At 40.5% G+C, this 27,828-nt stretch overlaps 1 protein-coding gene across 1 annotated transcript in view; it reads right to left on the bottom strand.

The window, feature by feature from the left end:
• Positions 1 to 27,828, bottom strand: part of septin4b (septin 4b) — a 52,547-nt gene that overhangs the window by 18,717 nt on the left and 6,002 nt on the right. The window lies entirely within an intron of this gene.

The following is a 27,828-nucleotide window of genomic DNA, read 5'->3' as shown; positions in this document are numbered from 1 at the left end:
CAGGTGGTGAAGGGAGCCATGTGCACACCGTGTGAATGCTGTGGTTGTTTGGATAGTTATAGCGGGGCTCTGTGTGAAGTTGGCACAGTTCAGAGAGAGAGAAAGACAGAAATAGTCCAACTCACCACATTCTCTCACAGCTATGGAGCTCATACAAATGTTCACGTGACCACAAATATTCAGTGAAAGAGAAAGACAATTCTCACTTTTTCTTAATTCCTCCTCTAAATCAACAAAATACAAAAAGACAGCAGCGTCCTAATCAGGTGTTTCCTTCTTCCTCAAATGTATTTCTGCCAAAGTAAAGCACTAGAAAACGACGTCTTCCTCTATCAGAGGTTCGCTCTCAACCCGCCCAGTGCATTAAGCCGTCACATCTGATCAATGCATGTGTCAATCAGTGAAAGCCTTTTAACTTCTTAGCGATGTGCAGCAAAGAAAAGCAAAACCAAATAGATACTCCCAGCAGCTTAGCATAAAACTATCATGTGAAAAATGGCTGGTCACATGCATTCATGTAAATTGTCCAGCTCCCGTGTAGCTTCATGAGGAGACACAGGGAGAACCTGCAGCCACATGTTGGAAACTTAGAAAATAAAAAAAAAAGCAAGTCACAATCACCCTCTAAGTGCAGGGTCAGCAAGAAGGAAAGGCAGCAAACACATACCTCTACATCACTGTTTGTTTCTGAGTTTGCTGCCATATTATCCTTTCAGTACCAGTGGTATTCCTTTAGGTTCACAGCCGAAATTACACAGAAACCAGTGAAGAAAGCGTCACTTAGTTTCTGGGCCCCCCACCCCCGTTGTTACATAAGTGCATCTACTTTCCCTCCAATCAGGTGGCATCCAAATTTTCCCCTGCACATCTCCAACATCTTTATCAAACAGGTAAACCCTGGATCTCTGCCTCTCTGCATCTTGAGCTTTTCGAGAGCTCCACCCAGCTTTCTCCTTCTGACCAATCCGCAGCTAACATGCAGATGAGCAGCAGCAAAGGCAGCCTGTGTGCACGCGCCACTGTCCTGCCTTGAGAATAAGAGCTGTTCTTCAAGCAGACCAAAGACACCGGCCCTGCAGGCCTCGCAACAAGCAATTCATGCCCTCATTCCTAAAGCCACACGCGTGAGGTCAACACATAATACACAAAATATCTGTCACCAACAGAATATACATGAGAGAAATGATTCAGTATCACTGGAAGAATCTGATTTTGCAAGAACATGGGATGAAACATCAGAAGATAACAGCGCACGTGCACGTAAATTCTTACAATGGCCTTTACATTCAGCCCAGACCTCCCAGCTGGCAGTGCCAGGACCAGAGCGGCACGAGAACAGAGTGTGTCCATGAGGGGGAGGAGAGGTGGTGTGTGGCCTATATGCTACAAATAATCTTTTTTAAAATACACACACACACACACACACACACACACACACACACACACACACACACACACACACACACACACACACACACACACACAGACACACTTAAGTGGGCCACAGCTCAAAGCTTTCCTATTAATCTCAGTGATTCCCTGTGTTTTGCAAGTCTTACAATACTCACTTATCCTTAAAGGATTTTGTGATTAAGTTACCATGTTGGTTTTTGCACAAGAGTGAATGGACTCATGAGGGGGTTTTTGTCGTTACGCTAAGAAACCCGTGAAACAAAGCACTACATGACTGTGATTTTGTGATTTAACAGCGTGCGACAGTAACACAATATAACTGGACACCGCCAAAGAAAAAAAAAAAAAAAAATCTATGTGGTTTGAAAAGCTCAGCTCGTGTCTGGGCCGAGATCTAATCTTTGGCGTTTTGGGGGAGAACAAAAACAGGACCAAAATTCAGCTGAGAGTTCATTTTCTGCCTAAAGGAGGAAGAACTAAACGTAACATGATCTCAATCTTAACAGCTCTCAATGCAAGTGTGCCAACTTATACAGCCGTAATAACTAGATAGTAGATCCTTCCTCCCAGCAGCTGTAAGACTTTATAATCATCACTGCTCCCAACAAAAACCACAATAACCTACACAATGTAGGATAATATATAATATACTGTAAATAGTCTGGCCTGTTAAGGTTCAACACACAGGCACATCATGTACATTGTATATAGTGTTATTATTAGTAGTATTAAGGTTAATATTGTTTGTTGATTTTATATATATTTATATTCTTTTCTTAGTGTGAATTATTATATTTTTACTTATATTTATAATAACTGCGGCTGCTGTTACACCCAAATTTCCCCTCTGTGGGACAATAAAGGCTGTTTCTTCTTCTTCTTCTTCTTCTTCTTCTACCATAAGCAGAAGCAACGCAAATAGCATCAGGTCAACAGATGTGCCCGTCTAACAAACCACACAGTAGGCAAATATCAGTTAAACCCCCATTAAAATGTGACACGCTCAGAGCTGGCCTGGATGAGAAATACAGTGCGCTTCCTGTAAGAATAGATAGTGTCTGGGGAGATGACTGCTGGCCTGCTTTAATCCTCTCTGGCTGCATCACATCATGAGGGTGATTACTGTGGACTGTCTGAAAGGGCTGGCTATGCCCAAGAGACAGACAGCTTTAGATATACAGTCAACACACATGGACTACTCACACTCACACACACACTCTCACACACACACACACACACTCTCACACACACACACACACACACACACACACACACACACACACACACACACACACACACACACACACACAGTCTACGGTGCTGCTCCTCATAATTAAAATGTCTCTCTGTTCCTGTTTACACTGCAGGGTCGACTGGCTCAAGGCCAACAGGGCTGGAATGAGTTTCTTGATAAAACTGCGTTCGGTCCAGCAAACTACACCATATTTTACTATCTTAAAATGTCAAAGACAGAGCCACACACCAGTCTGATCAACAAATTGCATCTGCATGACTTTTGTGCTGCATGTATGTGCTGAGAGGATGCAGTATGGCTGGTGAAGGGAGGGCAGTGCCACCTGCTGCTCATGACTAGAAACAGTTTGATTTGACAGGAGTTAATGGATGCCATGGGTGGTACTTAAGTGTAGTATGTGCATGGGACATGCCACAAAGGTTAAAAATGTCTATTCAGAGTACTAGAGCCATAAAAATAAAGCAACTTAACCAAATAAATCCAGCTGTCAGCTCTGGAAAGACTTTTGTTTTTTGAAAATGATGAAAATAATGAAAAACTGTTGTCCAGAAATGCCAATCAATAGATTAAAGTTATGCAAGATTGTGTTAGCAGCTTCATTACATGGCATTTGGGCCAATCATATATTACACAAACCAGCCCTGAACTTGAGAAAAACAGCACTGACATTAACTGCAGCAGAGCGCTTCATGCATGCAAAGAGAGGAAAGAATGGAAACCTGTGTTTTTAGACGCAGACAGGAAATGTGCAGCACAAAACTTGGAACTTGATATAGATTTTCTTCTGAGCTCCCCTAAAAGAAACTGGATAAAAAGCCCTAACAGTAGCACGCAGTATGCTTTGACACCCTTTGAAGCAGATATCCAGCATCTATGCAGGAACATAAATATTATTCCACAACAGGGATCAACAAGGACATGCTGGATTTGCTGAACTTAGACTTCCTACACTTCCTCCTCCATTCAATTAAGGATCTTTATCTGACGCTGAGAGATTCCTGTTGGAAAGGAGCTAAAGCATTTTTCTCACTTTGTTCTCTCCACCCCACCCCTTAAAGGTGCAACAAAGGCTCAGGGGGGTGGGGGTGGGGGGTTCTGTCCTCGGCAACTTAAAGAAAAGGAAAGGCTTCTCTGGATTACAAGAATTCCATTGTTACATTCATTTTAAATCATAGCATTCATCTAAAGGTTTCCACTACTTCGCGATGGACTTAGCTGGCATCTCTGCTCGCTCACAGCAGCTCAGCATGCAGAGATCGTGATTTCCAGCTGGTGCAAAATCTGTCTCAAGATCAAGATGCCTTGATATCTGAGTTTTATTTTTCCATTTTATGGATTCCTCATGAGAGAGCTGCAAAACAACTGCACAAAGAACCAGAGAGGGGAAAACAGCATTAAATAAGCACAATTATAGCCATATAAAATGTAGTCTCAATTTCAGGGTACTTGACCAGGTCTGTTTGTAATCTTTCCTAACAGCTTGAAGAGACTGAACTGCATCATTAGCATCAGTGTAGATGGCATAATGTAATCTGGTTAAATTGGGAAAGAATCAGTACAAATATCAAGCAGATTCAGAGCTTATCGAAATTACCCACACACAGAAAGGCTGAAGCTACACTTCACTTCAAACAACAACAAAAGGGCCTGGTTACCCTGAACTGAGTAACTGTATTTTTTTTAACTACCTTTGGCAGAAACCTGTACATTTTAATGAGTAGTACTGTTTATTCTCAGTCATTATTCTAAATGAGAGCCTGGAAAGGAGTCCAAACAAACCGCTGTTACATCACGAAGAAATCACAACACAAATTCCATGACCTGAGCCCACCGTAAAGTATAGTGTTATTTATTTAAACTGGTGCTGAGAAAAACACCTGTGAAAAACAAAACAAAACCAAAAAACAAAAAACCCAAAAGAGCCCAACATCTGCTGGGAGGTGAACTCCGTGTGCCCTGGAGAAAGGAAGTCGGTGGGTTGTTGTGTGGCCTCGGTTGTGCTGCGCTGAATTCCAGCCTGTCTAGCTCCCACGTTACATGCACACAAAAACCACCTTGTGTGATTTTTGGCTCCTGCTACGCCTTATCACAACGCTACCGGAGTCTGGAGTTGGAGCCACAGATCTGCTGAAACACTGTTGGCATTGTGTCTTGGACAGATTCAATAAGAGAAATTACATCAGTGTCTGGACTAAGTTCCCAGCCTTCCCAAAGGTGGAAATCAAATGGAAACACCAAGTAGCTAAACTATTCCCAGATTCATTACTTTTTTAGTAGATTAAAAAACCCCAGAGGAGGCAGTGCTGGAGGTTGACTATTCATTACATCATGTGCAGCATGAATAAAACAGTTAGATACTGAAGTGTAAGTTTGCACTACAGGCAAAATGCTTTCCCAGGAAATAATCTGTGGTTGAGTTTAACAACTTGCTGTTTTACTGCCAAGTTAAATTATGCTTATAGTTTGGGAAACCAAGTGCAAAACCAAGTTTTATTGAAAGTCAAAATCTGCAAGTCAAACCAGCAGCCACTGGTAGAAAGTAACACCTAAATAGAAGCAAATTTTATTTTCAAGTCCCAAGAAGGTGAAAATTTAATTGGTTTGAAATGTTAATTTGCGGCTGGGTCCTCTCTGTGTGGAGTTTGCATGTCCTCCCTGAGTTTCAGTGGGTTTTCTCCAGGTATTCCAGTTTTCTTCCTAAGTCCAAAGACATGCAGTTAGTCGGTAAACTGGCGATTCTAAATTGCCCATAGGTGTAAATGTGAGTGTGAATGGTTGTCTGTCACTCTTTGTTAGCCTGGTGACCTATCCAGGGCGTGCCCTGCCTCTCGTCCTATGACAGCTGGAATAGCCCCCCCCAAAAAACCCTGAAAAGTATAAGCGAAAGAAAATGAATGGATATTAATTTGAGCTTTATGTACAGTAGATACAGTACTGTGCAAACGTCTCAGGCCAGTGGTTGAATGGTCTTGAGCAATAGTTCTCAAGGCTTTCTGAAAGCCTTTCAAAGTTTTTCTTTGGATGCTGACAGCTTTTTCACTCATTTTCAGTCCAGCCCTTGTACTTGTAACTTGGGGAGACTGAACAAATGGAGGAAAAAAGTGGCAGACCTAAAAATCTATCTATATTAGATTAACAGTACCAGAAAGTCATGCCCTAAAGAGACAGGAAAAAAAAGAAATCCAGCAAAGATGTGGCACAGGACCTGAGAGATGCACCTGCCCCTTCAGTTGATCCATCTACTGTTCACTGAAACCTAATCAGAAATGATCTCAGTGGAAGGACAGCTGTCAAGAAGTAATTCTTAATGAAGTGAAATAGGGAGAAAAGGCTGACGTGTGTCAGCTTACACCAGTACTGGCCTGAAAAATCACTGGCAACAGGTCTGATGGAGTGAAGAATCCAAATCGTGACCTGTATGCACAGAGGTGGTCAGGAGAGATACAGCAGTGAGTGTCTACAGCCATCTGCAAAATCCAGTGGAGGCTCTGTCGTGGTTTGGGGCTGCATTTCAGCCAGTGGTTTTGGAAAATTGGTGGAATTATGAAAAAGTACCAACAGATTTTGATCCATCATGCAATACTGTCTGGAAAGCATCAGCTTCATTTTTTTTTTTTTTTAAGAACGACAGGGATCACAAACAATGCAGTAAAAACATACCTGGATAGAAAACCACACAGTGTAAGGTCTTGAATAATCAGGCCCCATCTTATCTTAAAGACCTCATAGTACCGTATCATCACAATAGAGCACTTTGCTCTCAGACTGCTGGCTTACGTGTGGTTCCCAGGATACTTCAAAGTTTTCCAACTATTGTGCCAATGTCACAAATTCAACTTTGCAGTAATACAGTTCTGGTACATTCATTACAAAATTATTCACACCAACACTATACAGAAACAGTGTTATTTAAAGTGAGAACACTTTTAAAAGTGTTAAGATGCTTATCACGCAGACTCAATCTGAGTATGTGAGAGAATCACTTTCTATAAAAAAAAAAAAAGGTCACATTAGAAACCTACTCTGGAAATATCCTTTGGTTTGTAGGCTTCCATATATCAATTTTTGGCCTCACTTAGGGGATAAATATACCATAACCTAATTTTTTAATCTCAAAATGGACCAGCTTGTGATGTTCAATGGTGCAAAGTTATCTTGATTTTCTTGCCAGCTCTTCTGCCTGCTGACTGAGCTCTTTATCTTAAACAGCAAAGACATAACCATCTTTGCTCCTATAACAGCAACAACTTGGACCTAAGAATTTCATTGCTGGTAGTGATGTACCATTGCTACCTGTATATGACAATAATAAACTAAACTTCACTTGAGGCAACGTAGGATTAAAAAACTAAATCGGGATTGCTCTCTCACTGACCTTTTCAGTTTTAAGAAAAAGAAATCTCCACATACAAGCTCAAAGCCCTTATAAAACTGCAGAGTCACGCTTGCGATAATGGTGGTTACCATCTGGGCTTCACCTGTGAAGCAACCGATCAGATGGAACTGATTTCAAATCATGTGGTCTCAGTAGTCTCATTAGTAATGGTTCTGTAAAAAGTTAAATTTATGTTTAGATGACGGTCAAAATGACAGTAAGATTAGATGATTTCTGTTGATTTGTGCTAAGAATTCACACGTGTGTCTAACCACGACTTGTACCCGCACCAGATGGCATCGGTGGCTCTGATGGTGCCTGACTCGCCTGGGCTCCAACATGAACTACACATAATTGTCCCCTTCCTCCTTCTCTTTCCATCTGTTCTCCTCCTCCCGGATGTAATCCGTTTCTCTAATCTTGATGCCCAAACACACCAAGAACCACAAAAAAAACACACAGAAACCGCAACATGAATAGGTCAGCTTGCCAACTGATTCATCTGTGACATCAGTGATGGAGCTCAGGCATACGTCGTGCTAAGTAATGAGCATTCAACCCTTCACGGGGAACTCGCACTCCTCTGGCACGTACTTATTTAATCTTACTCATTTACAGATGCCAGTCTTGTCGACTGTACAGCTTCTGGCCAGGAGCACACAGATGAAAAGCGCCACTACTCTATGTCCATGTGATCTCAGTAGTGCTGCCACAGAGAAAACCTCAATCTGAAGACATGCACATTATTAAAAGCACAGTTCTCCCATTAAAGGCTCCTGACTGGATTCAGAGGACACCGTCAATGTCAACAACAAAATTCACATTACCAGGAAGTCCGAGACAGAGGGCATGTGGCGTGGAGTCGAGCTTATTTCACTTCTCATCACAATACAGATGACAGATGACACGCTACACTTACCATTCTGCAGATGGCCAAGACGTGCACGCGCACACACAAACAGGACCCAGCAAGGAACAGCAATCAGCCGCTAGCGGCTCCAGATTTGCACAGACAGACCTTTAAGCCTCCAGTTTCTGCAGAGCTACACAGTCTTATAGCCAGACATTAATAACGTGAGGGAGCACATAGATGCATGCAGTACCGCAGGCTCTGCTGCCGGTGACACTGCAAAACAAGCAGCAGCAAAGGGACAGCTCTGCCTGAGTGTGAGGGTCAGGCAGAAAGAAAACACAGGTGGGAGGTGGGTTAAACAGCAGGCTTCAAAGCATTAAACATTTAGAGGTTGGATATTCATTTAATCCAAATGTTCCCTTTTGGGTTCTGGATGGAAACCCAAAGTCTTTTTTAAAAGATTTATTGTCTTGAGAGCTCAAGATTATTTTTATTATTTTGAGTGTGTATTATATTCTAAAACATGTTTAAATCAAATTTTTTATAATATATATATATATATATATATATATATATATATATATATATATATATATATATATATATACACACATACATACACACACACATACATACATACATAGGCGCCTGGGTGGCTTAGTGCTGAAGCCGGCGACCACATACACACGCCGCGTTGCGGTGCAGGCGGTGCAGGTTCGCGTCCCAGCCTGTCGTCGATTTGCCCGCGTGTCTTCCCCTGTATCTTTCCCCCATTTCCTGTCTCTCTCCACTGTCACGAAAAGCCGTTGTGGCCAAAAATGCAAAAAAAATAAATATATATATATATATATATACAAAATGTGTGTGTTTGTCATAGTACCGGCAAAAATGTCATATATATATATATATATATATATATATATATATATATATATATATATATATATATATATATTAGGGGTGGGACTCGATTAAAAAAATTAATCAAATTAATTACAAGCTTTGTAATTAATCGAAATTAATCGCATTTTAATCGCATTTCAATATTTAACATGATAAATATTAATTTAAGTTTAGTTGATGAATGAATCAATATACATAAGCTTAAACTTCACGATTTTGTTTATTTTCCCACCAGTCTACTACACAGACCAATGAAGGGTGGAAGTGCTCCTGTGGTAAACTCCTGAAATTAAAGTTAAGCATCATAACTGGATAGTTTTATTCAACATTAATGTCTCACTTGTTATAGTTGGAAATTAATCATTCGCTCAGCTGTATTCCTTGATGTTGAAATGTGTTCTGCTTGTTTTAACAGCTTATTTTGAATTAAAGACTTAAAATTAAACCACAAAAAGGAGAAAAAGTTCGTTCTCCGTTTAAACAGCTGCTTTTACACAGCTGTGCTTCGCACTCACGGTTGCTAGGCGACATGAGCTACGCAGAGGTGACGGCAGCTGATATGAAGGCTAGACGCTCACTTCCGGCCTTTGTGGGCTGCGAAAGACGTGGGCCGGGTCCTTCGCAGGATGCAGCCCCTAATTTGGACATTGTGCGTCGATATAATCTGTATGCCGGGAACTCGCGCACTGAGAAACGTTCCACAGTGCAAAGTGCGATTAAAATGCGTTAAAAATTTTAACGCGTTAATTTCCCCGTAATTAATTAATCGAAATTAACGCGTTAAAGTCCCACCCCTAATATATATATATATATATTGACCTATTCATGTTGCGGTTTCTGTGTGTTTTATAAAAAAATTTTTTTTAAATTAATCGAATTAATTACAAGCTTTGTAATTAATTAATCGAAATTAATCGCATTTTAATCGCATTTCAATATTTGACATGAGAAATATTAATTTAAGTTTGGTTGATGAATAAATCAATATACATAAGCTTAAACTTCAAAATTTTGTTTATTTTCCCACCAGTCTACTACACAGACCAACGAAGGGTGGAAGTGCTCCTGTGATAAGCAAACTCCTGAAATTAAAGTTAAACATCATAACTGGATAGTTTTATTCAACATTAATGTCTCACTTAATATAGTTGGAAATTAATCATTCTCTCAGCTGTATTCCTTGATGTTGAAATGTGTCATGCTTGTTTTAACAGCTTATTTTCAATAAAAGACTTAAAATTAAACCACAAAAAGGAGAAAAAGTTCATCCTCCTTTTAACCAGCTGCTTTTACACAGCTGTGCTTCACACTCACGGTTGCTAGGCAACATGAGCTACGCAGAGGTGAGGGCAGGTGACGCTGATATGAAGGCTAGCCGCTCACGTCCTCCCTTTGCGGTCTTCGTGGGCTCTGAAGGACGTGGGCCGGGTCCTTCGCAGGATACGGCCCCTGAATTTGGACATTGTGCGTCGATATAATCTGTATGCCGGGAACTCGTGCACTGAGAAACGTTCCACGGTGCAAAATGCGTTAAAATGCGTTAAAATTTTTAATTCGTTAATTTCCCCGTAATTAATTAATCGAAATTAACGCATTAAAGTCCCAGCCCTAATATATATATGATAGGTGATCAGTCATAATTTATTAACTAATATAGATATTATAATAATTTTTAGAATTTACTGAAAACCGAAACAAATATGAACCTCAAGAAACAATCCACTTGTGTGTGTGTTTTTTTTTTTCTTTTCAATTTTCTGTCATATTTCTACTCTCATGTTTCCTCAGGCAAAACCTCATATCAAACATAGCCAATGTTTAAAAAAAAAAAAATAGAAAAATTGGGTCAGTGTACATTCAAGTAATCCCTGAGAGTCAAGATTGAGGGTTCACATTGGTCCAAACACCAGGTTTCAGGCAGTTTTTTCTGCCTGAAATGGTCATCTCATGCATGCAGCTCTGGCTGTTCAGTCCTTCTGTTTGTGAAAGGCAGCCAATCAGAAGACAGTTAGCTTGAAGGAGGAGCAATTACACAGTTTGTTTCAGACAATGAATGAACTTATGGACTACACCAAGGCCCAGTATAGGATAAAGAAGGAGTAGTATGAACTGTGGATCAGTCACACAATGTAAACCTGGAGCTGGAGATGATTGTAGCAGGCCCACTTTAAATACTGAAGTTTAGAAGCTTCAGAGCTGTCTCCTTTCATTTGTTTATCATTGGTGACTGCTGATCAGGGCAGTGTTTGGGTCCATTAAGCAAAGCATTTAGGGTGTAGCCTGCTCCCTCACTTAAACAATAGGGGTGTACCAATTTTCCAAAAATCACAGTTTGATCCATTGTTTTTTCTTTAGCATTAAAAAATGACTATACTGTATATAAATATTGGATCCTAAACAAAAAACTTGTTACTGTATGAGCTTTAACAGCTTCATATGTGTAGCCTTGTATGGGAAGAAGGAACCATGATACTGTGGGCACTTGTATTGTGATTTTGGTCTCCGTTTGCTACAGCTCTAATGAACACAATAGCTCATTAGGGCTCATAGCATGAGTTAAACAGCCTTTGATGCTGCAGCGTCAATGTTACCCTTGTGGGTAACACAGAGTGATGTGAGAAACCATATTTTCACTTCTGCAAACTCAACATTGCTTAAATATTCAATGAATATTCCTCAGAGCTTTACTGTTCAATTATCTATGAAGCACTAAAACAGCACACTGAATTGTAAGAAGAGCACTGCTTAGGCTTTCTGGAGAGTGCTGCACAACTCTTGAATGCAAAGAGCATTGATGATTGTATGGCACATGATATGCGTCACAAGTGCTCACACCTCAAACGAATGAGGTGTCAAAAAGAAACGGCACAGACTCAGTGACACCCTGCCGGGTACCACACAGTGTGAAGTTTAACACAGAACCCAGGGCCAATATATTGAACTAAATTATATTATTGTGATTATGATATTATTATACAGTCCATGTATGTAGGTGTGTTGACTTTTGAATTAAAGGGGATCTATTATGCTCACCAGTTCCTTATATGGTAAATGGACTGGTATTTATATAGCACCTTGCTAGTCAGTTGAGCACTCAAAGTGCTTTCTTACTACAAGTCTCATTCACCCAAACACACAGACACACACACACACAGACACACAGAGAGAGAGAGAGAGAGAGAGAGAGAGAGGAGAGAGAGAGAGAGAGAGAGAGCACTTTATCTATGCCTAAGTGATTCTGATGGATGCATCTCAAGCAACTTTGGGTTCAGTACCTTGCCTAAAGAAACTTCAGCATGCAGAGCAACACTCTACCACCTGAGCCAGAGCCACCCATCACACATCAACAGATGGGAAAAAAAAGTGCTTAGTACAGTTTGAATTTTGACCAGATGTGGTAAGACACAGTTTTATATAGAGATTTCTGCAGATGTGAAAACACTTGAGCCATAAATGTCAAACAGAAGTTAGACTTATATTACGAGCTTCTTGCCTGCCAATCGTAACTCAATAACTGTCATGGCCATGTTTCTGTGGAAATACAGAGAAAAGCTGAAAAGAATTCTCTAAGACCTCTTTATGTGTAAGCTGGGTCTTTGCACAATCAGAAAGGTGCTTTGTACAGCTGAGCAGATCCAGAATCCAGTGTAGTAAAAGGGAGGATACGTGAGTATGCGTGGTGAACGTGGACAGTATAGATTAAAAGCATGACTACTAATGCTACTATGTTCCCTCATATAAATGTAGTTAGGATTTTATTAATAATAATAATAATAATAATAATAATAATAGCAGTTTTATCTGATTTCTTTAGTTAGAAGAAAACTTTTTCCTTTTAATAATCAAATGCTTTTATTTAGACTAAACACATGAGCCTGGCATGACAGCAAAGTTTGGAGATAAAGTGAATTCTGACCTGGATGAATAATTACTCAACTGGCACAGGCACAAGGCTAAATACTAGCACAGAACTGATTTTCCCACTCATCTGTGTGTGAGAAGGCTTTCTCGTAGCTGAAACACTCTGCTCTGCAAGCCCTAGGGTCTTCATGGATGGTGGTGGCGGTGGCACAACATGACAGTGATGTGAAGTGAAGGATGTGGGTGAAGGGCAAACTAGAAGGAATTAATAACAGTGGCATGAAGATGGCAAGAGAGGAGGGGGAGAAGAGGCTTTGAGCAATGAGGTCCATAATGAAATAACATCTCAAAACTGTCCACAGGGGTTATTTTTTTTCCCCCTTTGGCTCTGTTCACTCCATCCTTCACAAGCATGACCCCAAAAGGACAAAAATGATCAGCTTGCATAAGAAATTCAGTGATTCACATTCCTGCAGTTCATTCAACTCAGTCAGGAAAAGTTAAATATGTCCATAATGACCAAAAAAAAAAAAAAGCAGGCACAGTCAATGTGGCCATTTTAAAAATCCCCATTATTTTTTATTGGTTAATGATTATCATACCGATTTAACCGCTTAGTTTTGGGCTAACTGTCACTGAGGCTACTCAGTGGGTCAGTGTCAGTGTGGGCATTAATCTGGTAGGGTCATAATGGTTACATACAGCCATCAGCAGCCATCAGTGGGCGAGGAATAAGTGGTCCTGTGTTGATATTTGTTTAAGGGACACTGTGGCTCTGAGTTAAGCTGGAAGCTTCAGATGTGTGTGACTACACGCTTGTGTTAGCAGAGCCTTGTGTGTCTGTTTATCTGTACGAGCAGACAGATTGCTGACAAAGCTGCCATCGTCTAGCCAGCAGCTGTGCTCTGGTAACAGCAGTAATCCAGTCAGCCACATCTGTAAAATGTGAGTATTTAGAAGAGAAATAATCAGGTTGCTGTGATTGCCTGTTTTTATTTCAACTTCAACAAAAAGAAGTTATGGAGATAGTGAGACATTTTTAAATAGCAGAGAAAAGCATAGTACTTACATCACATAATGAAAAAATGTACTGAAAAACAAAAACATGGCTCTAATAATCCAATACATTGCAATTAATGAAAATCATTTAACTTATCTTTAAATATGCATTGAAACTGCATATAATATTTTGTGAATCAGAATTTGATATGAACTTCAAATGCATATATTAAAATCACAGAAACACATAAAATCACAGCTTCTGATTGAGATGTATTAAGTGCTTCTACCACTGCAAACACTGAAGACAGTCTCAAACACACCCGATCGGTCATCCTTGTCACAGTACAGACTGTATTTAAAACAAACACACACACACGCACGCACGCACGCACACACGCGCGCATGCGCACAGCCTATCCAATGTCACACTGGCAGAGATACTTTCAATGACATCCACTCCTATTGCCAATTTATAATCACCAATTAACTTAATATGCATGCAAATTGACTGCTGGAGGAAGCTTGAGTACCTGGAGAAACATGCTAGGAAAACATGTATACTCCAACACAGAAAGGTACATGCCTAGCTCTTGCCTCTCTTACTAGTGTTAAATCATTATGCTGTCACAGTAACATCCCGCTCGATTGATTTGGTCATTATGCTATGGGCTGTGGGCAGCTACAGGTGAAAGTTAAAGCCCACTCAGGAATCAGTCTCGAGTGGCCACTTGAAACTGCAGTTTTTTGACACTTCATTTTTCATTAGTGAGTGCCCTGTATTGGCTTTATTTTTTTTCCAGCCCTGGAGGTTGCTGCTTGGTCTTCACTCCTGAATGCTTGGATGATGGCCAAACATCCTGGATGGTACTGTGCCTCGCTCTGGTCACTTCTAGATCAACGATTATTAAAGCTTTTCTGATTCAAAACTGCAGAGCACTCACTAATGAAACATGAATTACAAAGACATCAAGTAGTTGAGATTTTGAGGGCACATCCCATGGGTGCAGCACTTTCCACTCTGATCATTTGAAAAGCTTAAAGTAGTAAGCAAATCGAGACGGCAGAAAAATCTGCAGGAGTGTGGATTCTCTCTGCCACACAGTGTGGCCATCCTGCATGAGTGGAAGTGAAAAATGAATAACTTCAGGGAGGGACTTTTCCTTCTTGTTCCCTTGCACTAGTTGGGAGCAGGAATCTGTTGCTGACCTTAAACTGAATTCTCATGCTAACTCTATTAATAGCCCAGACACCAGCGAGCACGATTTCTAAGTCAGCAGCCTGAGCTTGCTCGATAGGCCCTCCTTTAGTCTGGATCTGGATGGACTGGGCAGTTGATTAGAAAGAAAAACAAGCCTCTTGCCCCACATTCTCTGCTCATTCAAGTGAGTCATTTATTAAAATAATAAAAAAAAAAAAGTACAATACAGCACAAGATCTTAAACTTCAGCATGCCCCACACATTTCTGAGAAAACATCTGTCACTATACTGAATCTTTCTAAGCAGGGTAGCCATGTCAGTGCACAAAGCTTCAACATCAGCCTCAGATGATAACACTGCAGAGAAGGGGGCACCCCTTTTGGCATGGCTCCCGGGCAATCTGGGCAGCGATGCAAGAGAGAGACACTGCTATGCCATAACCAGAGGGCTCATTTAGGGTGAGGAAACTGGGCTTCAGTCTCCACAATGTCTGAAAAACAAAGTTATTCAGAGACCTTTGGTGTGCTGCAGCTCCAGAGCTAACAAGAGCTAGCTGTAAATCACTCAGAAGAACTTGCTTAAACTCCACAAATGATTAACAGCTTCTGACAGGCCTTAGAGACATGCTTTGAGACAAGCCAAACTTCCATCATGCTATAAACTGTGGTTTATGATGATGGAAATTTACTGTTTGAGCCTCTTCGTGTCACCAAGGAATTCCTGAGTTAAATTCGCTTTCTTTAAAGCACCACGGATTGGTCCGCATTGTCTCGGGATGTTATGCAATGCCAATATATTGTTATTTTTCCCGGACAACACGTGCTGTAGTTTTCCCAGTGAAAACAATGTCATAACCAACAGTGGCTGAGAGGAAAAGGCCACAACTGTCATTTTACATAAACATGGTCTGCGTGTGTTACATCTTGTCTGCCTCCAAAGTTCCTCCTTATTGTCTTAGACACTAAATAAGACGAAAATTACACTGCTTACTGTAAGAGGGATGCATGCTCTGTCACAATGGCATGTTGCAAACCAAAAAAAATTTCCAGCAGAGATGGGGGGGGGGGGGGGTTGCATTGTTCTGTAACTGACAGACTTTCACACCTACTTCACGCCATAACTCATTTTTTCCACTTACTACACATCTGCACTTTAAATGTGGTCCAGTGCAACCCTGTGAACGTCTCCCTGGAGAAATTCACAACACTCGACTTCCAACGTGGTCAGACAGTAAGAGTTCTGACAGACCGCAAACCAACTCTTACAGTGCTACTTAACTTTGACAATGCCTGAAATACACACTCTTGGGTCCTTCATTATCAAGAGTGTCACATTACACCTCTGAGCAGAATTATTATAGCTTTTAATTTAAAATTATTGGAATTATTCTCATTATTAATATTTACAAAAGTAAAAATCAAATTTTTAGACCAGAGACACAATAAAAACTGAGAAGTAGTAGTGTAGTAGTCTGTAGTGCCACTTGAAACATTTCTACAAATCAGCCCCATCACTGTACTTTTGTACACACAGCAAACAAAAAAAGCCTTTTGGAGCCACACCCCTGAAATTTTGGTGCCACTCACTGCGCTTCAACAAACTCCTCCTACAGATTTAATCAGATCAACTTCAGATTTGGTCAGTTTAAACCAAAGACCTTTGAGATGCTAAATTCTAAAGTTTTTGAGTTGTCATTGGTGGCATTGTTAATTCTGATGTTTCACCATGGCACAAGCAGCTGCTATAACGTAAATGTACACTGTCCAATCTGTGTTAAACATCATATTTGTGAGTCCCAGTGACTAGCAATAGAAGATCGGTATTACTTTTAGTCTTTTTAATTATAATAATATGGCAGGTATTTGTCAGGGGAATGTCTATTACAACACAAAACATAGCACTTTGTGACGGTACCTGACTCAGTTATATCAATAATTCAAGTCTCAAAAAAAAATAAAAAAATGCACAAAGCCTCATCAGGCAGCCAAGGTTGACACATCTGCCCATATTTAAGAAATACCAACCCTGAGACAGGATGGTGGTCTGTCCAAGTTGTACCCTGCCTTTTGCCGTATGATGCAAATGATGTAAATGATGAAAAGAAAAAAAAAAAAAAAAACATTTCCTGGATTCCACCACCAAGGAGGTTATGTTTTTGGAAGCATTTGCGTGTGTGTTTTTATGTATGAACACGATGCATCAAAAACTTTTGAATGAATTCTGATAAAACTTTGGTGGGGTGTAGAGTGGGGTCATGTTAACAATCCATTAAAATTTGGTTTACATCCACCAAGGTCTTCAAGGTCAACTTAATGATTTATTAGTTGAAAACTGACAAAAAGCCTTAAAACTTAGAAACTATGATTCTTACAAGTGTGGTGCATATTGTCAACATATAGAAAAAAACAGGTATAAAAATTTAAAATATGTCACATTTGACCTCTGACCTCTCCTTCAAGGCCAATAGATTGACTTGAAGGTCAAAGTGATAATAATGGTTTGTATTGACATCATGTAGGCAATGTAGGGAATAATATTTTGGGATTATAAATATTGTGTTACTTCAGACCTCTGATCATTTCTTCAAGCTCAAACGTTCATAAATTGTCTTCCATCTTTAAAACTATGCTTAAAATTCTGCTGCCTTTGCTTGTATCGGCAACACTTAAGAAATGATACTGGTATACGGAGATTCTAAATATCACATTATAGTTTGCATCCAAATATGTCACATTTGACCTCTGACCTCACATGTCACATCTGCCTTTCTTTTAAGTTGACCCCAAAATGTGTTGTATCTTAAAAGCACTGTCAAGAGAAAGAGAATGAGCCGTCTTGTTAGTTAGAAATATTCTGTTGTATAAACCTCTGCTGCCTTGGCGGAGGTTTGCGCTGTCCGAGTGCTTCTTGTTGTGTTACATTTTTGTTAGTTTTGTGAGAGAATCTTAAGATCTCATCCAGTTTGATTTTTTATTTCAGTTTCAGCTTTAGTTTTCTTTTAGTTAACCAAAAAAACCCTGGGACTCATTTTCTGTCCCTCTGTGGTTTGAAGGTTACATATTTAAAACAACTTTTTAAAATTTGCTCAGTGTGTGTTTTGTAATTCAAGCCGACAAACATAAATATCACGCAGACGTCAAAAAAGGGGGAGGCTGGTAGTCTGCTGTGGTCGTTAACAGGTGGACTGGAAGTGTAAGGACACTGAGGGCATCTATTTCCTGCCCTGTGAGGTGGGACAATACAGGAGAACAAATGTCTCATGTTATAAAAAAAAAAATTAAATTAAATAAAAGAAAGAAATAAAGAGGACTAACAATTAGTCCTGTGCAAAAATAAATAATAGAATGAAACAAACAACATACTTTAATAAATTATTTTAAAAGGTATTCTCATCGAGCAGGAAACAAACTACTAACAGTTAAAACAGTTATAAGCTTCTGCATCATCCCATTTCCCCTCAGCTTCACTGCCGGTAACAGACCAGTCTGGTTTCTGTCTTTTTCTCTGGCATCTCCAGATCAAATTATTTTCTAATCTTTTTTAAAAAGTGTGTGCATAAATACACACTGAGATCTACTACAATGATATCATCATCCCTTACTGACACACAGGAGGGTACTGCTAACACATGGTGCACTTACTCAAAAGCAGCTCAAAATGCCACAGTGAGAATTTCCACTGAAAGATTATTTCTACAATTTCACATGGTCAATGAAAGGACCACAGACTGAGTAATAGGGACGGAGATAATTCACTCAAAGAGATAAATAGGATTGGAAATTACTTGCGGATTGGGTACTTTAACTGCATTAACAAATGCATACTGTATATGATGTGCATTAAAATCCAAATTAGGTCTGTAGTTCAAAGTTCTCCCTTTGGCCACAAACCACAAATAAGAGCTGGAGATTACAGCCATAATACAGCAGCTTCTTTGTACTCCTCTGTATTGGTTTACAGACTGATGAGGTCAATTTAACTCAGTGACTGTAAGATAGTGAAAACTGGACAAAGCCAAATACTCACTGAGCCTAACAAGTGTACAGCAAGTCCAGACATTAACATGATGTGAGGCGTTGTGAACTAAAAATACAGTTTGGTTACATGGTGAAACATTATTTTTGACCCTGGAGCTTGCGAGAGAAAACTGATATTAATTTAGCTCTAATAAGTGTTATATAATAGCTATTTTGAGATAACAATAAGTCTTTTTTTTTCTATCCAACCTTTACACTCCTTTCAGTGTCTGTATTAGTGATATTTAAAAAGCATCCACAGAATGAGCATAATCCTGATTTTTGTATGGGCATATTATAGAAAGAAAACTGGTCTAACTGCTTTAATCCCTATATTTACTGTGTCTTTGTCAAAATGTTTCATAAAAAAAAACAAACAATAAAACAAGTACTACAGATACTGAGAAAAAAGGTCTGAATAAGCATTTCACCCTATAAAGAGCTGCCTTGGACAACCTGTTAATCTGCCTAAAGTACAGGATGTGTTTTTTATTTTTTTTATTTTCAGTTACCAGGAGTCTAAAAAGAGACTGGAAGAGGTTTTTAACAGTGAAAATAAGGAAGCCATTAGCTGCTTATAGGGCTTAAATACTAAGGCCAGCTCCATAAAGCAGTCCATAATGGATGTCCTCAGGGTCCTCTTAACTTTTGAAGATCATAGAGGCACACGCAGACACACACGCAGACACACAATAAGAAACTTGTAATTAAAACTCCCTCACAAAGAGGATTAATAAAGGGGTATATGGTTTCCTGCTGGGACACACTGCCATTCAGAGATTTTTTTAAAATACTTTATTTTAGCAGTTTCAGTTAAAACTCAGGCAGCGTCTGTAAATTCAAAGTGAGGCTCGTTAAATTAAAGTATAACTTTTATTACACCTGTCTTTGTTAAAGTACTAATTAGAGCCTTTAATACTGTAGAAACCTGAAGGATAATTTAGACCCAGTACTACAGATTATGATCATGACTGATGACCAAAAGACGCTCAGGTTCAGAAACCTCCTTGGCACTGAGGGTGGAGACACATGGAGGGAGATCTTGGTGTGGTTGGAGTTCCTGCATAGCAGAGAGGTCAACATGCCGCAGGTATGTGACTATGTTTATGCAGAGGTTAAATAGAGAAAGCCTAAAGCCCAACGGAGCGAGTCCTTTTAGCGAGAGGGGCTATTTTGGATGTTGGAGATCCTTCGTTCACCAGAAGACAAAGAGCAGAAACTCTGAAATGAAGGGACCACATAACAGGGGAGAAGGGCAAAATGGAAAAGAGGGGAGCAGGCTCAAGAGATTTGGGGAGGCGGGGGCCACGTGTCAACCCTTTGATCTCTTAATGAGATGCACATGCTGTGGTGTTTACCCAGTTCACATGATCCCAATTCACAGAAGTATACTTTAGCCCCAAATCCCTGAGCTCGCAACACTACCGTTTTCAATTCTTCCCATAAACACATAAGATACAGACAACTCACAACCACAGTTATGATGATATATTTTAGTTTAGTTTCAAAAACAATGATACATAGTGCTATTCAGACAAAAACAATTAAATCTAATCAGGCTACAAAAAGCACAGAGAAAATGAAACTCAAAAACAAAAGACACATGCTGAGGCCCGAAAGCCTTATTAATAATAACCAAACAAACAGCAGAGGTAGTAATAGCAATTTTAAACAGGAATAAGAAAAAAATAGTTTCTGAATGCACATGGTTTTTCCAGAAAAAGATGAAAGAAATTTTATCACACATGATAACGTAGAGGATGCAGATCAGATCACAGGTAAATTCCCCACAGTGCCTCATCAATTACTGATAAACACTAGTGACTAAAATACACTTAATCTGTTGAGAGCATAAAATATCCATCAGTTTTGACCTGTGGAACTCCATAAACTGTTCCAAGAGTTTACTTTATGGTGGGGTGCTAGTGCTGTGGTTATAGTTTCAGTGTCCAATTTCAAAAGGCCTGGCTGTGGAGCGATGTGGATAGTCACACATGAGCGCACGCACACACACAGAAAATTGACATACACTGGTTAATAAAAGTGCAGCTGGTCTCTGCCTGCCCCCTCCATTACATTTAAGCTTTATTTCACTGGGTGAACAGCTGCTTGCTCGTTTGTGTAGCATTCGTTTATCTGCTGCAGACTTAAACTGATTCCCTCTTTCACTAAACCACTTCCTAAATTCCAATTACAGTTACATCCCCTAAACTGCACTGTGGCAGTGTTTTAAACTCCCAGCCTCTCCACTCTTATCCATCTATCATCATGTTTCAGCACGCTGAAACATTCCATGCTTCACATACACCCGAGTGCTTAAATCTGATACCTGCATCTGTATAAGTATCTGTTGTGTCTCTGTGTCTGATGCGGCAGTTGCAAGGGAAAGAATACAGTAAATCAACTCTGTTTCTTTAATGTCTGGGCTTGTGAGCAAACTAACATCTGATAACATCCCATCCCTGACTGCATCTCAGTGAGCTTTCTGTAACTTTCCTTATCATTTACAGGCATCTGGGCAAACTCTGTGCTTTTTCTTATGACTTACACCAACCCATTTAATACTTCCACTAATTTACCTGCTCTTCCAACCAGCACATTTTCCCACATTATCCAACATCTAGTTCTTTTCCTATTTTTACTACAGGATACTTATTTTCCTGCAAACCAGATCAAGACACGGTTTATATATACACCAGGGACATTAGGGGCCATCCTTTACTGCATCCCCTGCCCTCAAGATCTCTACCATCTCTCCTGCTCTTCCTTTTGGCTTGCCTGGAATTTCCTCTTGCTGTCCAGCAGCGTGGTGGGAGCATCTGGAAATGTTTGCTTAAGGGGAGCAGAGGGTGCTGCAGCTGAGGACCATACTGGTCTTATTTCTGTGCAGTAGTGCACAGTCGCATACTCATGCAAGATTTCAACATCTAGAAAATGTCAAACATGTTAAATGTAATCTTAAACAGTGAGGGCAACTAGAGAGTACAGGGCAGTGTCAGTATTCATCTGCTGCCGATGTGTTGACAAATTCTGGATAAGATATTAGATTTATTAAATGATGGTCTCGGGTGTTCAAGTCATAGTCAAAAAAAGCATTATTTTATTTATTTATTAACCTTTTGAGATTAAGAATCTCTTTAGTGGGAGTGTCCTAGGACAACATAGGCAGCATTAGCCTAGTATCTTTTTGATGGTATGAGAACATGCAAACTCCACCCAGAAGGAGCCCTGTCTGGGTTTAAACGCTTCACTAGAATGGAAAGAAAAAAAAAAAAGTCACCCACCATGCTGCAATCAGTCCACATAAAAATAAATTCCTACGTGTTAGCAGTGGTCACTCCTAAACTTTTTTTTTTTTTTTTTGCATATTTCTCATCAAATCAGACATTTCCCCTCTGACCATGACGTTTGATACCAACATTTAAAGATTTTCTTAATTGTTATCTGCCTTAGCTGTGCATCCACTTAGAGTAAACTCCCTGATGTTGGTCCCAGAAGTACAAAGATTAGATCAAGGCATTTTGACTCTCAGCCCAGGCAGCTGCCCATCCCTACAAACATCAGTCGGGTTGATATGCCGCCTGTGCTGCATGAAATTCCTCTACAGGCCGCTTTGTAACACAAAAACGACAGAGAGCTACAGTAAGAGAAAAGGTACATTTCAGAGAGCTGCAGAGCATGTCCATGTCTGCTTCATCACACTGCAGGTTTACCCTGTCAGCAACAGCACTGAAGTCAGGTTCCTGTCTTCTGGTATGCTGCTGGGGGATAGATAGTGTATCTGTTCTGTTTTGTATGACTTGTTGGTAAACACACAAAAGCTCTGTTGTTTAGAGTCTTTCCTTTATTTAGCTCCACAGCAGCTGCAAAGAAAAAGTCCCTTTTTTTTTCTATAAATAAGACGTATAAATCATGAAACAATGCTTGAAGATGCAAAATGTTAATATTTGTTCTAATGTTTTAGATGACCGGCAGTATGTGTGGGTGAATTTTCCTTCTATGGTATGTATGCACTGTGGACGAATACTGGTTTGGATTTCAATGACAGTATGAACTATATGCACATATGGTGAAATATAAGCAAAATGTATTTTCACTGGGGTGACTCCAGAAGAACTGGGGATGACTGCACGCTAAACCACAGAGTGAAAAGCTAGAAGAATATGAGAGCTGTCCCACAGGGGTTAGAGGTTAGGATTGGATGCTTTAAATACTATAACTATGCAATGAGCATGGAATCTGGGTATGCCAAAAACTGAGAGCCACTCTGCAGATATAAATTTAAGTTTGATTACAAACTAGTCCAAGCATAGTGGGAAAACTGTGGCATATTTTCTGAAGATGGTTCTTAAATGGACAACTCCAAGTCTCTCAAACAACAGCTGGAGCACAGAACAGAATATGTTTATATGAAAAGATCCCTCTATTCCCCTTAACCATGGTGGTCTGACCATAGCGGACCTACACCTGCCACTGCTTCGTCACCTGCCTTGCATTCTCCCTGAAAGATAATCATGCCTCAGAAAAGTTGGTAATCTATTTGGTTTAAGCATATCATTGTTAGCTGAGCACTGGGACCTCAGTGGGGGCCATGGGAACTGGGCTGATTATTTATAGCAAGTGGGAGGACTGGCAGGGGCCACTTGAGTGAGGCTTTAGAGGAATGTTTAAGGTCGCCCTCTGACTAAAACTTCTGCAGAGTGCTGAGATCGGAGGTTGGAAGGCGAGCTCGGGCCGACATGGGACATCTGCAGAGATGAAGCCGGTTAGCTTGAGGGTCGGGTGAGCGAGCCCAGCAGGAATAGGAAGGAAGCAGTGAGCACAGGAAGTTGGGATCTCAAAGTGGGACTGAACAGGGTACTTCAGCAAGGCATTTTCAACATCAGTCTTCAGGCAGATATTCCAGAGTGGTTTGTAGAGGAATCCATACAGGAAGAGGGGATAGATGAGCCAAAAATTGTTAAAACGTGTCCAGAGGAAGTCATGGCAGTACGAAGCATCATCTTATTGCTATCTTTCAGGCTCTTAGGTTTTTTTTGTTTGTTTATTTGTTTCGGAAAGTACAGCTGTTGCATAAACAGCAACATTAACAATGGCTCTGTCTTATTCCAGTGTCCCAGCAAACTTTGACAGAACTAAAACAGGACCCACACTGAAGCAGCTAAAATGAATATTTTTCCGGAAACCTGGTGGCCAAAGGCTTGTGGTGCATATCAAAAGGGTTAAAAAGCCCTCAGCAGCCACAGTCCCTGCTTCAACTCCACACTGTTTACTATGTCAGTCTGCCACTATTTATCCCCCCATAGTTTCTCTTTTTATTCTACAATGATGAAGTTATTTTTTTTTAAACATGTAATTTTCCTGCTAAGCCATTGTAGGACATCCTTCAAGGATCAGGACTACTGGACTGCATTATTCTGTATTGTACAACTTGTTTAAAATAGTTTTATATAGAAAATGAAGTTAAAAAATATTCTATATTTAAATGCTTATATTCCACTTTCATAAAGAGAGAAAAGCACATTTACAGCTTGTCTTTCAGTGGAAAAACTTCAATAATAAACAAAAGATGGCATCTAATGTTGACAACAAATCCCTCCATTTCCACTCCTCTTTCACCGCCTCTTTATTGTTGCTTTGTGTTCAGTGAAGTGTTGCGTGCCTGCTCCCTAAACCAACTGTTTGCCCTCGCATCAAACTGAAAAAAAGCCCAGCAGACCGCCTGTCAAAGCCACACCTACGGGCCAAAACAGTGTCTACATCGCTCAGAGGATCACACTACATGCTCAGAGAATGAAGCCCACACACTTTGTCCAGTGCAAAGCTACACAGAACGATGGGTCAGGTTTCACTGACAAGCGGTACGTCACAGTCTCAATAAGACAGCTTGTAGAGGAGAGATACACTATTGGCGGGGGATTCACTGAGATAACGTAATGGAGGAGTGATTATAATGTCAGCATTTGATAGTGTATGGTAACTATGATTCATATGATAACAAACACCACTAAAGCTGTGCAAATCTGTAGTTGGCTAGACCAAGTGTGCCACATTAAATGGGACAGCACAACACTTTCATTATATTTTTATTTAATTTTGCCTTCATTATCATTTCTCAATTTTGCACAGGGGAGAATGATGACTAAGTGGCACAGAACATGCATGTCTCTCAGGAATCTATGGATGTATCCCTATGAAAACCAAAGTAACCACAGCTGAAATAACAGTGAACAGTTCTGATAATTACTGGAACAGAGAGGACGCTGGGCAAAAAAATACTGTATATTTGTCATGTACATGCTAAATGCCAAATGTGTAACATAACCTGTAGTTTCTGTGTTTATTGTGTTCTTTCCATTCAATTTTATTTATATAGTGCCAAATCACAACAGTCACCTCAAAGCACTTTATATTGTGAGGTAAAGACCCTACGTTAATACAGACAAAACGCCAACATCAGACGACCCCCTACGAGCAAGCAAAGGTGGGAAGGAAAAACTCCCTTTTAACAGGAAGAAACTTCCAGCAGAAATAGGCTCATGAAGGGGCAGGCATCTGCCGCTACCAGTTGAGGGTGAGGGGAGAGAGACAGGACAAAAGACATGCTGTTGAAGAGAGCCAGAGATTAATAACAACATGGTTAAATGCAAAGTGGTGCATAAACACAGAGTAAAAAAGGTGAATGAAAAAGAAACACTCAGTGCATCATGGGACGCGCACAGTAGCCTAGGCCTATTGCAGCATAACTAATTGAAGGATCAGGGTCACGTGATCCAGCCCCAACTATAAGATTGATCAAAAAAGTAACTTTTAAGCTTAATTTTAAAAATAGAGAGGGTGTGTTTCCCAAATCCAAACTGGGAGCTTGTTCCACAGACAAGGGGCCTGAGTGCTGAAGGGTCTGCCTCCCATTCTATTTGTAAGTATCCTAAGAACCTATTCTGGATTTAACAGGGAGCCAATGAAGAGACGCCAGGATCAGAGAAATATGCTCTCTCTTTCTCGAATAATCTTATATATATATTAAAACAATAATCTCTCTCTCTCTCTCAGCACTTCCCCTTACTGCCCTACCGGTTGTGGCAGATGCCTGCCCCTCCCCGAGTCGGGTTCTGCCAGAGGTTTGTCCCTGATAAAAAGGGAGTTCTTCCTTCCTGTCATCGGTATATGGTACCTTAAATCAACTGTTGTTGTGATTTAGTGCTATATAAATAAACCTGAAGTGAACTAATAACATGTCAGAGTTTTAGTTAAATAAGGGCAATATGGGAAACACCTGTATGGATGCTCTCAATTATTTTTATTTTATTCATTTGTTTAAATTACTTGCTTGTTTTGCATTGGGCTTACTCACGCCTGCTGATTTAGTTTTACATTATTCAGTTATGCAGCAAATGAGTTCTATATTAAAGTTCTGCTTGCTTGCTAAAGAAAGAGAAGATTTTTAATTAATTATCAGTAAGGCTTGAGTCTGTGTCTATTTGTCCTCATTTAACACCCTACTGAGCAAAGATGTAGACAGAATGTGATCAGTCAGCATTCCATCCATCCATTTTCTTCTGCTTCCCTGCTTGTTATTTTTACTTTGCAATGACAATATGTATTGGAAGTGTTTCCTCAACAAAGAAATGCCTGTCACTTGATGAATGGGTGTGGTGCAGCACAAACTAGAGATTCTGCCTTTCCAGTTTCTGAGTGAATTCAATGAGTGTGCACACTTGCAGTGACAGCAAATGAGAAAAACAGAAACAGCTAAAGGGGAAGCAGAGGAGAGAGGGAAACTGGTATCCGCTGCAGTCGCTAGCAAGCTAATGGCTAATAAACTCCAACTACAGAGCGCCTGTATTTTGGTTGTGGAGGCAGGCAGCAACTGAAGCCTCAAAAAGCTAATAGCTAGTTGAGTAAAAGCCACAGAGGAATGCACCATGGTGATATGTGTGTGTGGAGAAGTTCTCTCAAGAGAGGCAACCGTCCTCTTCTACATGCTTTACACAGCTGGCACTGCCCATCTGACGTCGCTGTGTCTGTGTGTATGTGAGTGCATGTGGCATTTTTAGGCTAACAAAAGGAAGCCACAGCCACCCTCTCGCTCCACCACACCCCAGAGTTCTGCGTGGTTTTACAGCCACCGGGTGTGGGTGCAGGGGAAGGGTTCTTTATTTATGTCAATCTGGACCTAATGATGGCTTTCAGATGGGTAGATACAGTACACTGTGTTTAATGAGAATAGCAACAATGGGTGTGGTCTGAAGAGCAAGAATTAACATTATGCAGACCCGGACATCTGCTTATTTAATCGCATACCCAGCAAAAGATGTGCCAAGCCATCGTGAGTGTAACGAGCCAATGCTGTCACCCAGCCAGCAGCTGCAGCAGCAGCGGCAGCAGCAGCAGCCGCCACCTCTGGGTGTTGGACAGATGCTGGAAGTTTCCGCCCTAGGTGTTGTTCCCTCTGTCAACACACCCTGCAGCTCTGTCACACAGGCCAGGAATGCTGCTGAGGAAGGAACCGGGGTTTGTCACACCCACGCAGATCCAACCCCTCTCCACCCGTCTGTGAACTGCTCAGGCTTGAAAACAAACATTCCCCCTTTTTCATCCCCAGTCAGTGGGGCCAAACACAGCTGTGTGGTTCTGGACAGCAAAGTCAAGAAAGGTGCAAAGAGAAGGCAGGGGTGGGTTTTGACACAAAGGTGACAGTCATCTGGCTGCTTGAAAGCTGATCGCAGATGACTGCCATCACTCAAACTATGGCACAGGATCAGGAAAGCCGATGACTGAGTTTCACTTTACATATTTGAGTGGTTATAGTTGCCTTTTCATCCTTAAGCAGACAAAAGAAACAAAAACAAAGCTGGAGCGCACAGCAGATCCTCAGCTGTCACTCTAGAACCACGGAACAAGAAAATCTAGGCTGGTGAGCATGTCTATTCACACAAAGCCAGGTGAAAA

Source organism: Archocentrus centrarchus, chromosome 13 (assembly GCF_007364275.1).
Source record: "Archocentrus centrarchus isolate MPI-CPG fArcCen1 chromosome 13, fArcCen1, whole genome shotgun sequence".
Classification (NCBI taxonomy): Eukaryota; Metazoa; Chordata; class Actinopteri; order Cichliformes; family Cichlidae; genus Archocentrus; species Archocentrus centrarchus.
The sequence above is the reverse complement of the archived record's forward strand: the minus strand, read 5'-3'. Positions and strand labels throughout refer to the sequence as shown.